We start from the raw sequence: 14,980 nt of genomic DNA on the forward strand, positions 1-14,980 counted from the left end.
CTAATGTGCATTGCCTATCTGAACACTGAAATTAAGAAGAAAAGGACTATTGTCCAGGTCAAAATCACAGTAAATTCTGCAATATGTCTGAAACAAACTTGCAAGCTGTTTTCTGCCATTCCTACCCAGTCCCCTTTATTGTTACCCTGTAATCGTACATTAATTACTTTGAAGACTGACTTGAGATTATCATAGTTTGGAATTGCTTATGAGCATGGAAAAGTTTGGAAGCAGTTAAACGAAAATCATATAAGACCATAGTCTTGTGTATTTTTTTACCATCTGCTGTTTATGTTTTTAAAACACTTGGCAAGATCCAAAACACAGTAATTTTTAACTAACGTGATTGGTTTAACAATTTCACGCCAGTATTCTGTTCTCAAACATAATTTTTAAGAGAAGGTGCTAAAAATGCAGAGTATACCACCCACCACCATAAGGCTCTTTGTTAAAGTCTCTACAAATGTAAAGACCTAAGGAGCAAAAGTAACCACTGAGCTGAGTTCATTCCTCAACAGTGGACTTCTGGGGGAATATCTAATAGGACACCCTTATATCTGTAAGCCTTTGCCCTGCTTTGTTTTGAACTCCAAGACCAAACTTGCCAGTTGTTCCTTTTATCTCTTGACTCCCTACTTTAGCATTCCAATCCCCTATAATGAGAAGAACATCCTTATTTGATGTCATTTCTAGACGGTGTTGTAAGTCTTCATAGAACATTGGGAAAGATGGAGGGCACAAGGAGAAGGGGATGACAAAGGACGAGATGGTTGGACAATGTTCTGGAAGCTACCAGCATGGGTTTGACCAAATTGTGGGAGGCAGTGGAAGACAGGAGTGCTTGGAGTGCTCTGGTCCATGGGGTCACGAAGAGTCGGACGCGACTAAATGACTAAACAAGAAGAAATATCTGTAAGACAGCCTAGATGAGCCATTAGCCAGAATGGGGTTCTTCTCACATTAAGCAATAATTTAATATATTAGATAGGTTTACAGGTGTGCATAGCTCTAGCAAACTATGTCCAAAGTAGTGAAATGCTACAGACTCACACCAAGGTTCCATATGACTAAATAACATATGTTTTCTGGAAAGGTATAATAGGAGTTTAGGTGAGTGATGCTGTGGAAAAGAGCGCTGGGGAGGGGGGACTAGTACAATGTTATGCCAATCAAGAAAGACAATACCTAGGCTCCAAAAAGACTCATGGGACCATATATTGTTGTGTATATATTTACCATTGACTCTATTTGGTTTCTTATAGCTAATGTTGCTTTTTATGCTCCCAAGCTACTCCAGACAGCAGCTGGTGGTTCTACAGCAGCAGTCCAGCTGACCATTCGTGGGTCATACACAACTAATTTGAACTCAGAGTATACCCATTTAAAGTTCTGACCATAAAACTGCCATACACCATCATTCTCATGGGCTTGAATAATATTGGAGTCTACTCTAGGGGAGGTGTTCATGTATCATGTGCTTCTGACCATTCTATCAGCAAAAACACTTCTACTTGCTCCCTGGAATGATTCCACACTCTTCACCAACCTCCACATGGTATTCTGGGGGTTCTCCTGACCCTCCAGAGAAGATATGAAGGACGTGCAGTTATGAGTGGGCACAGGAGAGGGAGAAAGGCCTGTTGCATTAGTGGGAGTCCCAGTGCTGATTTCTGCTGAAATGCTGGGCTGTTTGAATCCAGTCCTATGATCTTAAAAGAAAACCCCAAAACCAGTGCTATGATGCAGTGTAAATTTTATTAGGAATGTAGAAGACAGCATTTCAGTGAACAACAAGCAGGTTTGAACAGGGCGAAATGCAAAAAGCTCATGTGATTGAACAGCTTATTTGTTTCTGAGAGAGGCGATGTATTTAAAGAACATAATTGCTCTGCTCCTTTACAGGAGGTCCCCAGTTACCCAGAAGATCCGGTGCAAATGAGTGTGCTAATTTCATCGACAGAGAGAATAATTCCTGTGCTCTTTACTCTGCTATAGGAACATATGCCTTGAAGAGCCATAGGCAAATAAATAAATAAACATCAGAGAGGAACATAAATAGTGGGACACAGTGGAGCAAGTTTAGATAGAAAGAGATGCATGAAAGATCTAGCTGGGCCTGATTCCCAGGGGTGCTGAACATTCCCCCAGCTCCTATTGGGACTGACTAGGATTAGGGTGCTCATCATAGCTAAACTCAGGTGAAGCTATTCTGCTGTTTATCTGGGTCCGTCTTCTTCTCGCTAGTTGATAGTCCATGTGAATTTAGCAGGGGGTATAACAGATGCTTCCTCTGTCTCCAACGAATCCATAGCGACTCCCAAGTCCAAAACGAGATCCTCTAAGACCACCAGCTCCAAGAGCACCGGCTCCAAGAGAACCAGCTCCTAGGAACCCACTGCCCAAACCACCAGGGGAGCATGGAGCATATCCTCCTACGGCCACTGGCTCACAGCTAGCAGAGAGGATGGGTCCTGGGATGGTCATGATGCAGGCTGGTGGCTGGATCACGACCTCTGATGGTGGGACCTGGTTGATGCATGAAGGGGTGACACCAGAAAGAATACCAAGACTAGCAGAAGGGATGCCAGATCCAACCAGGGCACCAGAGCCATAGCCGTAGGTGTCGCCAAGGCCAAGGCCACCAAGGCACCAATGCCACCAAGACCTGCTGATCCAAAACCGACGACTGGGGTGGAAGCGCAGGATGGGACAGCACAGGATGGTCCACAGTTTGCCATGGCTGAGTGATGGAGATGAGTCTGCAGGGGCATAAGAGGAAGCAGAAGCAAAATTGTAGACAAGAAGTGCTGCAATGTTCAGGAGTTTGGGGAGATATGTAGCCCCACCACCATCACAATACAGAAAATCTGTTTAAATGTCATAAAAATGTGCATTTATAATCCTAAAAGAAGAAACACATCAGTTCTTTATTAAAAGCAGAGATGACAACCCTTCGATGTAGAGAGGTGAGAGTTCCTATAAGTAATGTATGGAGAAGATGTGGTCCTTCAGATATTGCTGGCCCATCTAGTCCTTCATCCTGTCATCACGGTGGCCAGCCAGATGACTTTGAGAAATTCTCAAGCAGGACCTGAATGCAACAGCAAACTCTCTTCCTGAAGTTTCTTGCCACTCCAGTGTTATTCAGAAGCACCACTGCCTTTGGCACATGGAACATAACCAAAGAACACAGCCAACATGAGCTGGCTTATTGGTTGCATTGCTGAGCTGCTTTACATTCTACCCAAATCTTAGCTCCTGTGATTCGAAGTGGTCAAAGCTACCAAGATGACCTGGACAAGAGAAGCTTACCTGTACCTTTGAGAAATGAAAAGGCAAGAGAAGCTGATCAGTGAAGCTGTTGGAGGACTCTGGGCAAGTGAGGGCCTTTTATACTGTGTCTGTGGCATCCCTGCTCAATGACATCTCTTTGCTCTCAAGATCCGCCCTCAAAATCTGCTGGTTTCATCATGTGCATAATTACTTTAATAATCCCAGTGGTGTCAGGGCCAAGGACTCTGCTGTCCTCAGCTTATTACAATAAATTACTCAGATCGTCTTTTCAAGTTCTCTCTGTCTTCTCTCTGGGAATTTTCATTAATATTTTAGTATCATGCCTAGTGACTTGATGTACCACACTGACGACTGTTGGTCTTAGTGGGACTTATTTGTGAGAAAACATGCAAAGGATTTTGAGCTGTTGATTTTGTGTTGTTTTTTAAAGAATTTTTATTGAAACTTTTCAACATAATACAACAAAAACCAAGCTAATCTGAATAAAATGAAAGAAAGAAAGGAATTTAAACTAAAACTCCCATCATTCCCAATAATTGGTAGTGCCGGCTAGGGCAGTTAGAGTGCAACAACATCAGGTGAGTCCCATAGATTCCTTGCCCCTGTTTTAACTTTGTGGCTTAGGGCCCTTGTATTTATGGGACCACCTCTCCTGGTATGCCCTGCAGAGGACCTTAAGGTCCATGAATAATCATAGTTTAGAGGTCCCGGGCCCTAAGGAAGTCAGACTATCCTCCACCAGGGCCAGGGCCTTTTCAGTGATGGCTCCGAGCTGGTGGAATGCTCTGTCCCATGAGACTAGTGCCCTGCAGGATTATACTCCTTCCGCAGGGCCTGTAAGACAGAGCTATTTCGCCTGGCCTTTAATTTGAATTCAGCCTGATCTTTTATTTCCCTTCTCTTCCCTCCCCCTCCCCTTTTATGAAGATCACCCACTCTGAGACCCCACAGCTAATTCTCCCCTGGCCTCCTCGCTGGCCCAAGTAGGACCAATTCAGCCAGCTAGCCCTGGTAACTATCTAATGCTTATTAGATGGATTTTCCCCAAATTGATTTTTGAACTTTGAATTTTATTGCTATTCATGCTTTTATACTGTATTTTTTGCTGCTTTTACAATTAAGTGTTTTAAATTTGTTGTTAGCCGCCCTGAGCCCAGTTTTCTGAACCGGGAAGGGCGGGGTGTAAATAAAAAATTATTCTTATTATTTTATTATTAACTGAAACAGTTCCTATGTGTTCTTATTTCTCACCTTGGGCTTCATCCCTCCGAAAGATTCACAGTGTCCACCTACAGTCTACTTCCACAGTCAACTCACAGTCAACCTTCACTCAAGCACCCACAGTCAACCATCCACAGACATCTACAGTTAACCCACCCACACTCAGCATCCAATGACATTTGCGGGGACACTGGTCACACTCTCACACACATTTGGGCCCCATTTTGTATAGATCAGGTCTAATATAAATCTACTGGCTGCTGTTTCTGTAGCACCACATATAAGAACACAATAAGATCCCTATTGATCAAACACAAAGTCTGACTAGTTTTGGACAACAAGATCCTTCTGTGAATCTTCTGAGTAGGGCACAGAAGCAATAATTCTCCAGAATAATCTATATAGCTCCTCCATTTTCAAGAGCAGGGTACTAGCTATTCCCAGTAAAAAAACCCAATGAAGTCTTTTCCAGGAATAGCTCGTACACTCTTCTTGAAAATGGAGGAGCTATATCAATTCTTCAGGAGAATTGTAATGTACTAGTATGTGAGACCTCAAGCTAGCACTGTAATTTGAGATTAAGGGCGTTTTTAGACTAGACAGATCAGACCCAAGTTTGTTGAATGTCATGCAACTCTGTCCATCAACCAATATCCACCTGTTTGGTAATCTAGGACTGGAGCCCTGTAGGTCCCTTAAGGCACATTGTCTCAGTCTCACCCTCTCAACCACCCTCTGTCTCAAGGGTGATTGAGTATCTTTCTTGCATTCATGAGGTCCCAATTCCTGGCACCTCCAAGTAGGGCTGGGAAAGGTTTCCTGTCTGAAGACTTGGAGAGGCACTGCCAGTCAGTGTAAACAACACTGAACTGGATGGACCAATGGTCTGACTCAGCACAATGCAGCTTCCTATATTCCTATTTCAATCATCCTTTACTTAATTCAAAGCTACACCTTTCAGGGTGGTTTCACAATCAATCCCTCTTCAGATCTGTAGGAGGGACAGAATAGCGTGGTTTTTCTCAGGGTGTGAGGCTGAGAAAGATGGGAGCTGTCCCAAGTGGGAGCTAGGAAGACATGGATTTCTGTGAATTAAAGATTAAGACAGAAGGTTGATAAAATATAAAAATGTTGCTTTGTGTAGATGTGTTTCTTTTTTCTCTCCTCCTCCCTCTTTTTCTTTTTCTTATTTTGCTCTTTAGATATTACCTTTGTTTGGTTTTTATTGTACTATAAGTTGAAAACGTTTAACAAAATTGATCTTTCTTAAAAAATTCCTCTCCTCGTGGAACATAGGTCATTTGAGCTCTGGAAGTGGAATAGGGGATCTCCTAGCAACTCTCAGCACCCCTGGGAAACTACACATCCCATAATTCTTTGGGGGGAGCAATGACTATGTGGTATCATAGCGCTGTGAGTGTGGTTGGGAAGAAAAGCTCCTCTCTATCCACTCTGTCATCACTCCACAAAATTATTTCATTCACTGTTACTTGTTCTAAACCAGGCAAAAGCAAACCCGGCCCTCCAGATGTTTTGAGACTACAACTCCCATCATCCTTGACCACTGGTCCTGTTAGCTAGGGATGATGGGAGTTGTAGTCCCAAAACATCTGGAGGGTGCCGAGTTTGCCTATGCCTGTTCTAAACAAAAGAGTGGCAAGCAAGTAACTATGGAAAGTTGTTCCAGTCCCCTGATCATTTTGCTTACCCCCTTTTCCCCAGCTCAACAATATACTTTTGGAGATATTCAAAAAGAATTGTGAATGTATCTCTTCCTTTATGAGAGAGCGGGTGGCGCTGTGGGTTAAACCACAGAGCCTAGGACTTGCCGATCAGAAGGTCGGTGGTTCGAATCCCTGCGACGGGGTTAGCTCCCGTTGCTCGGTCCCTGCTCCTGCCAACCTAGCGGTTTGAAAGCACGTCAAAGTGCAAGTAGTTAAATACGTACTGCTCTGGCGGGAAGGTAAACGGCGTTTCCATGCGCTGCTCTGGTTCGCCAGAAGCGGCTTAGTCATGCTGGCCACATGACCTGGAAGCTGTACACCGGCTCCCTTGGCCAATAAAGCGAGATGAGCACCGCAACCCCAGAGTCGGTCACGACTGGACCTAATGGTCAGGGGTCCCTTTACCTTTATCTCAAAAGGGACATCTGTGAGAACAGGCCGCTGGACTAGATGGGCCATGTTGTTATGAGAAGCTGGGCTGAAGTGTTCATTAAACTCCACAAATTTGCTACGTGGACACTTCTGAGAGATTAGGTCTTTATTGTGTAATATGTAATATCCGACCTGTCACTAGAAAAGATGGTGGAGTGTCGGGACTCCATAACAGGAGCTTCGGCTTGCAGCCATGTTCTTATTAAATCTCAGCCTGGCATTTAGTTCTTGGCATGAACAGTCTATGAGAGAAGTTTGCTTTGATGGGCACTTTGATCTTGGAAAATGGCTCCGAAAAAATGCCAAGCTTCTGAGGAAGCAAATATCCTGTGTTTGTGTTTGTTTGATTTGTTGTTCTAGGAAACCTCAAAGAAAGGTACGGGGTGCTTAGCCATGCAAGATGCAGCGGCAGGTTGAATCATTCTCAGTTTCAGTCTCTGTCAGTTATAAATATGGGAATTAATAAAACTGTGGGCTAGGAACCTGCCTCAAATGTTTAGCTTGAAAGCAGGGTTCAGCAAAAGCTCAGAGCCTTGGAAACTGCCTTATATCAAACCATACTATTGTATTGTCTATACAGTATTGTCTACACCATGGGTAGGCAAACTAAGGTCCGTGGGCTAGATCAGGCCCAATTGCTTTCTGGATCTGGGCCGTGGACGGCCCAGGAATCACCATGCAGATCACCAGCACGCACATTCTTTCTCTCTCCCTCACACGGCGGCAGTGGTGGTGGCTCCACCTTCCCTCCTCCTGGCTTCTCCCCACCCTACCTAGAGGAGGAAGGGGGCTGGGCTTTGTTGGTGCCAGCAGCAACGGGTGCTAAAGCGGCCCCCATTTTAAGCCGCCCCTCTCCGGAGGGGCAAGTATGGAGCTGGATGTGGGGCTAGGTGGCCTTTGGTTTATGGCCTAATCCAGCCTGGCTCTTCCTGGGTTATGATGATGAGTGGCTTGTGTTCAGTGATGCCTCCACATGGCCTCTTTGCAAAGTTTCCCTGCTTTATTTGATCTGAAATGAAGCTGGTGGAACATTATCTCAGTGAGGGGAGAAGGAAGATCCATATGTTGGAATGTGCAGTGCAGTTACTGTGAGAATCTAACAACAGCTTCATTAAAGACAAATTGCTCCAACACTTCACGGCTATTATTAAAGTAATCTGGTGTGTGGTGCTGATGAGGCAATTTGTCAGCAGCTAATTAGGACAACAGGGGAAGAAAAAAAGAAAACCACCACTGTGTCCTGAAACCACAGACCAGTGAGGCTGAGAGTATATAAACTCATGGCTTGGAGAGCTTTCCCATCAGTTCCACCAGAGCTTCCGACATCTCTCAGCTTTCTATTGCTTGGAAGGGCAGGTAAGAGGGCTGACTCCAGAAGGGTTTTTTGGAATACCATTTGTCACTTTTCTAAGACATATCTGTCTCCATCCATCTCTTCCTCTCTGTTTTGCTTTAAAAAAAATATGCATGGCATGGTGATTCTTTGAGCTAGTTCAATCAACAGAATGGGTGTTTCTTGCAAAATGGATGTTGAATTCCGACATGAAGATATTTGTCAGATGCAGCCTTACTCTTTGGTTGAGGCTGTGGCCCTCCATATATTATTGGGCTGCAACTCGTGTCAGCCCCACTCAGCAGACATGATGGTCACAGATGATGGAGCTGTTCTCCAGGAACAACTAGAATAGATGGATGCAGTTCCTTATCCCTGGTACACAGTAAACAGGCAGACACTCATGGTCAGGCTGTCTCTCCCCACATCTATCCCTGCCACTCTTCCAATCCTTGCATTCCTTGCACTGTCGGGACAGGCATCTGTTTCGCCAACATGAAAGCAAGAAACTGCACCAAATGAGAATTTGGTTTATCCAGCAAAGCTTATCTTAAATTTGTTCCCACAGATTGTATGGACATTGTTTCCATGACTGTGGACATTGCTTCCATGAGACCTTCAGTGGCTACTAGGCATGACACCTTTGCTGTGCCATCCATGGCCAAAAGCAATAATGCTTCAGGATAACGGAGGGAGGTGGGTGCTCTTGTGCTTGTGTTCTACTTACAAGGCTCCCATCAGGAAGACCACAGTGAGAATGCTGGACTAGATGGGCCATTGGGTAACATAACTTAGGCTTTAATGCATTGTAGCACTTCTTATTTATAGTATTGTTTCTGCTCCTTCCTGTGTCCTTGTAGACTCACCTCCATCACTCAGCCATGGCAAACTGTGGACTATCCTGTGCTGTCCCATCTTGCGCTTCCACCCCAGTCGTTGGTTTTGGATCAGCAGGTCTTGGTGGCATTGGTGGCCTTGGTGGCCTTGGCCTTGGTGACACCTACGGCTATGGCTCCGGTGCCCTGGTGGGATCCGGCATCCCTTCTGCTAGTCTTGGTATTCTTTCTGGTGTCGCCCCTTCATGCATCAACCAGGTCCCACCATCAGAGGTCGTGATCCAGCCACCAGCTTGCATCATGACCATCCCAGGACCCATCCTCTCTGCTAGCTGTGAGCCAGTGGCCGTAGGAGGAAATGCTCCATGCTCCCCTGGTGGTTTGGGCAGTGGGTTCCTCGGAGCTGGTTCTCTTGGAGCCGGTGCTCTTGGAGCTGGTGGTCTTAGAGGATCTCGTTTTGGACTTGGGAGTCGCTATGGATTCGTTGGAGACAGAGGAAGCATCTGTTACAGCCCCTGCTAAGTTCACATGGACTATCAACTAACGAGAAGAAGACAGACCCAGATAAACAGCAGAATAGCTACACCTGAGTTTAGCTATGATGAGCACCCCAATCCCAGTCAGTCTCAATGGGAGCTGGCATTCAGCACCCCTGGGAATCAGGCCCAACTAGATCTTTCATGCATCTATTTGCTATCTAAACTTTCTCCCACTATTTATGTTCCTCTCTGATGTTTGTTTATTTATTTGCCTAGAGCTCTTCAAGGCATATGTTCCTATGGCAGAGTAAAGAGCACAGGAATTATTCTCTCTGTCAAGGAAATTAGCACTTCAGTTGCACCGGAACTTCCAGGTAACTGAGGACCTTCTGTAAAGGAGAGGAGCAATAATATTATTTAAATACATCACCTCTCTCAGAAACAAATAAGATGTTCAATCGCATGAGCTTTTTGCATTTTGCCCTGTTCAAACCTGCTTGTTGTTCACTGAAATGCTGTCTTCTACATTCCTAATAAAATTTACACTGCATCATAGCACTGGTTTTTGGGTTTTCTTCTAAGATCATAGGACTGGATTCAAACAACCCAGCATTCCAGCAGAAATCAGCACTGGGACTCCCACTAGTGCAACAGGCCTTTCTCCCTCTCCTGTGCCCACTCATAACTGCACATCCTTCATATCTTCTCTGGAGGGTCAGGAGAATCCCCATAATACCATGTGGAGGTTGGTGGAGAGTGTGGAATCATTCCAGGGAGCAAGTAGAAGTGTTTTTGCTGATAGAATGGTCAGAAGCACATGATACATGAATACCTCCCCTAGAGTAGACTCCAATATTATTCAAGCCCATGAGAATGACGGCGTATGGCAGTTTTATGGTCAGAACTTTAAATGGGTATACTCTGAGTTTAAATTAGTTGGATTTGACCCACGAATGGTCAGCTGGACTGCTGCTGTAGAACCACCAGCTGCTGCCTGGGGTAGCGGGAGCATAAAAAGCAACATTAGCTATAAGATATAAAATAGAGTCAATGGTAAATATATACGCAACAATATATGGGGCCTTATATGAGTCTTTTGGGAGCCTAGGTATTGTCTTTCTAGATTGCGTGGTGAGTTCCCGCCTCCCACCAGAAGGAATAAAGACACGTGACACAACTATATTAGGTTAATGGACAATAATTGGCCACATCTTTATTGGTTACAGGTGATGAGCGTTATTGGCTTAGGCATTGGTCCTATCCGACTATCCGGCTTCAGCCTGATTGCTAGAAGACTGGGAAGGGTTAACACCAGCAGGGGGAGCCCTGCTGATGCACATAAACTAGGAGCTTCCCTGGGGTCTTAGGCCCTCACCTCCATAGGCTTCGGACAAGGCCACGCCCCCCCCGGAATCCTTTACTGGACTACCCTTCAATATTTGGGGGAGGTGATGGCACTCCTCCCCCCCCAACACATCTACATAACAATACCCCTACCAATGCCTAACCACCAAAACCGAAGAAGTTGTGATGATTTGCTACGAGGTAGGCAAAAAAACCCAATGGCTGGTGCCAGTTTGCCAAGTGGAAAAATTCCTACCAGGCCCCTTAACGGCGACCAACAGAAGTCCATAGCAAGGTCAAAGAAGAAACCATGAAGGGCAGGAGGGTGAGAAATCACCCCAACTGAGCAGCCAAAGAGGGAGATCCTCTGCCACGCTTGCCTTAAATGTGGCAAGCCACACCCCCTGAGCCAGCCAATTGGCTGGCCAGGCGATGATGAGGCAGAGGATTCCCCAGATCGTGCAGGGCTGGAAGCCAGCCTCCGCGTGCATGTTGGAGGCGTGAGCCCGCAACACCACCGCCTCCCGAGGTTGGAAGTGGCTTTGGCATAACATTGTAGTAGTCCTCCCCAGCACTCTTTCCCACAGCATCACTCACCTAAACTCCTATTATACCTTTCCAGAAAACATGTTATTTACTCATATAGAACCTCAATGCGAGTCTGTAGCCTTTCACTACTTTGGACAGAGTTTGCTAGAGCTATGCACACCTGTAAATCTAGCTAAAAAGTGGTACCTTGGTTTACAACCATAATCCATTCCGGTGGTCCATTTGTAAACCAAAACGGGTGGTAACCCAAGGCGCACTTTCGCCAATGGGGCCTCCAAAATAAAACTGTTCGTAATCCAAAAAAAATGGGCTGTAATCCAAAAAAAGGTTGCAAACTGGGACACACACTTCTGGGTTTGAAATGTTAATAATCCAAAATGTATGCAAACCAAGACGTATGCAAACCAAGGTACCACTGTATATTAAATTATTGTTTAATGTGTAGAAGAATAGAAGAGTGCAAGGGCGACACACCTCCCCAAAAAGCTCCAAGGGGAGTATTGGGGTGTCTCAGGGTCCTGATGCTCACTGATGGCACATTGGCATAGTCTGTCCCTGCCTCTGTACTGAAAAGTGTGTTAAAGGGGGGGGGGGAGAGCCGAACCCACCGGTGAGCTAAGCACCAATGCAACTCCATAGAGCAAAGCCTCTGATCTAGTCACGAGCAGTTACCTTTCCAATACATTGAGCCGATTGAAAGGTGAGGAGGATCAGTTTAATTTGACTAATATAATTCAGCAAAGCGGGAGGGGGGAAAGGAAATCTACTCTCCTTTTCAGGTCTTCGAGCACAAAATCCACACAAGTGAAGTGCTGATGAAGTTTACTTTGGGAGACAAGTTAACTAATGAACAATAAGGACTAAAAGGTTTTACACAGCTTTCGTTGCGGTTCTCAACCTGTGGGTCCCCAGATGTTGTTGGACTACAACTCCCATCACCCCTGAGCTCTGGCCTTGCTAGCTAGGGCTGATGGGAGTTGCAGTTCAACAACATCTGGGGACCCACAGGTTGAGAAAGGCTGGTTTATACCAATCTCAATTTTTTTAAAAAAAGCAAACTTGACTTGAATTCAATTTGAACCTGAACTTATCTTATGGCGCTAATGAACTTGACTGAAAATGGAGGTTAAACCTGAGAAGAATTACAATGTTTTTTTAATAATAATAATAATAATAATTTTCTTCTCTGGAAGAAAGACAGGGCTGACTCTCTGAATTTCTTTTACCTTTGGGAAAGAGTTTCTGGGCTTTTCAGAGTCGCTGAAGATACCAAACCTAATGGAGTTAGAATTGTGGACTTATTGTATTAAAAGGCATCAGCTGGTTAAAAATCAAGATTGAAAGAAGAGGACTATAATACCCATAGCTAATATTGGACTAAATCGGATTTAAAATAAAAATCAGTTTTATTTATATTGGATACTAAAAATTACTTTGGTGTGAAGGAATGTTAAGATTTGAATATATAATTGTTAAAATTTGTATCTGTGAGCAATGTGGGAGGAGGGGAGGGAAGAGGTTAGAAGTACAATGGTACCTCGGGTTACAGACGCTTCAGGTTACAGACGCTTTAGGTTACAGACTCCGCTAACCCAGAAATAGTGCCTCGGGTTAAGAACTTTGCTTCAGGATGAGAACAGAAATTGTGCGGTGGCAGTGGGAGGCCCCATTAGCTAAAGTGGTACCTCAGGTTAAGAACTGTTTCAGGTTAAGAACGGACCTCCAGAATGAATTAAGTTCTTAACCTGAGGTACCACTGTACTGGTTTTCTCTACTGAATACAGTGGTACCTCGGGTTAAGTACTTAATTCGTTCCGGAGGTCCGTTCTTAACCTGAAACTGTTCTTAACCTGAAGCACCACTTTAGCTAATGGAGCCTCCTGCTGCTGCCGTGCTGCCGGGGCACGATTTCTGTTCTCATCCTTGGGCAGAGTTCTCAACCCGAGGTACTACTTCTGGGGTGGCAGAGTTTGTAACCTGAAGTGTTTGTAACCTGAAGCGTTTGTAACCCAAGGTACCATTAATAAAACATTAATATTTTAATGTTTCAATATTTTAATGTTGCATTTTAATCTTGTTCTTAAGTTGTATTCAAAAAACTTGTTTTTATTATTGCTTGTTAGCCACCCTGAGCCAGGCCTGGGCTGGGGAGGGTGGGGTATAAATAAAATTTATTATTATTATTATTACCACTGTATAATGTTTAACAGACGTGCATGAATAAGCATATAACAATGGAACCAAATGGAGGGAAGTCAATTGAGTTAAAATTTATGATATGTTTGTAGTGTGTGTTTTTCTTTTTTGTGTCATTATAAAATCAATAAATTGTATTTAAAAAACAACAACAGAGTATCTGCCCCACCATGGAGCCCTCTGCCATATCTTCTATTGCTCTTCTCTCAGAACAGCTGTCAACGTTTCCCTTTTTAAAAGAGAAATTCCCTTATTCTGAATAGGATTCCTCGCAAGAAAAGGGAAAAGTTGACAGCTATGTCTCTCAGGCCTTTGGCAGACTTCTGGCATCAAAGACAACAGAGGTGTTAGAACAATTGGTTAAATCCTTTGAGACTAAAAAGACAGTGGTCAATTTTTATAGATATTTGGTATAAGTAAATCAATTTGATATAATAATAATAACAATAATTTTTTATTTATACCCCGCCCTCCCCAGCCATGGCCAGCCTCAGAGCGGCTTACAAGAAATAATAAAAACAAGATGAATGATTACAACTTAAAAACAAAAATAAAATACAACATTAAAATATTGGAACATTAAAATATTAAAATGTAGCCTCATCGCAGGAGGAGAAGGAAAAGAAAAAAGAAAGAGAGGGAGGGAGGGAATCAAATTGGCTCCAAGCCAAAGGCCAGGCGGAACAACTCAGTCTTACAGCCCTGCAGGGCCCTGGTCTCATGAGGCAGAGCGTTCCACCAGGCCGGAGCCAGTGTTGAAAAGGCCCTGGCTCTGGTTGAAGCTAGTCCAACTTCCTTAGGGCCCGGGACCTCTAGGGTGTTGCTATTTATGGACCTTGAAGCTCTCCGTGGGGCATACCAGGAGAGGCGGTCCCGTAGGTATGAGGGTCCTAGGCCGTGAAGGGCTTTAAAGGTCAAAAGCAGCACCTTAAATCTGACCCTGTACTACACCGGGAGCCAGTGTAGCTTGAAAAGCACTGGGTGAATATGCTCCCATGGCAGAGACCCCGTGAGGAGCCTCGCTGCAGCATTCTGCACCCGCTGGAGTTTCTGGGACAGCTTCAAGGGCAGCCCCGCGTAGAGCGAATTACAGTAGTCAAGCCTGGAGATGACCGTCGCATGGATCACTGTGGCCAGGTCGGGGAATATACAGAATCTAAGAAATGAATGGAATGTTCATTAAATGTTTCTCAAATCCAAATTTGAAGATTTTCCCAATTGCTGAGCATACCATCTTAAAACAACAGTGATACCTCTCTCTGGATTTATTGCTTCTGTGCCTTATCAATATTCTCTGTTGGTAAGCACCCCCATGATATCCCTTTCACCTCCTCCAATGTTCAAGGGTTCTGATTGTCTCTAGATGGCAAGTTCTGGAAACACTTGTTGCACTGTTAACAGGATGGTGGATGCTTCAACCAGTCCAAGAGGATATGTGTTAGGTTCTTAAGGCTGTGACCCTGAACCAACTTACTTTTGAGTAAGTTGCATTGAACTCTATTGAAATGAACTTATTTCTTGGTAGACGTGTCTAGCATTGTGCTGCCACATAAAAGAATAACCAGAAAGCCA

At 44.4% G+C, this 14,980-nt stretch overlaps 2 long non-coding RNA genes across 2 annotated transcripts; one reads left to right on the forward strand and one right to left on the reverse strand.

The window, feature by feature from the left end:
- Positions 1–1,736: 1,736 nt before the first annotated feature.
- LOC310666293 lies at positions 1,737–3,353 on the reverse strand. The gene is made up of 2 exons (XR_014505860.1): positions 3,313–3,353; positions 1,737–2,759 (listed from the first exon to the last, which is right to left on the reverse strand). It is a non-coding gene; the product is annotated as an uncharacterized lncRNA (long non-coding RNA).
- Positions 3,354–7,880: 4,527 nt separating this feature from the next.
- LOC310666285 lies at positions 7,881–9,874 on the forward strand. The gene is made up of 2 exons (XR_014505851.1): positions 7,881–8,027; positions 8,865–9,874. It is a non-coding gene; the product is annotated as an uncharacterized lncRNA (long non-coding RNA).
- The last annotated feature ends 5,106 nt before the right edge of the window (positions 9,875–14,980 follow it).

Source organism: Podarcis tiliguerta (genome assembly GCF_965153285.1).
Source record: "Podarcis tiliguerta genome assembly, chromosome: 16".
Classification (NCBI taxonomy): Eukaryota; Metazoa; Chordata; class Lepidosauria; order Squamata; family Lacertidae; genus Podarcis; species Podarcis tiliguerta.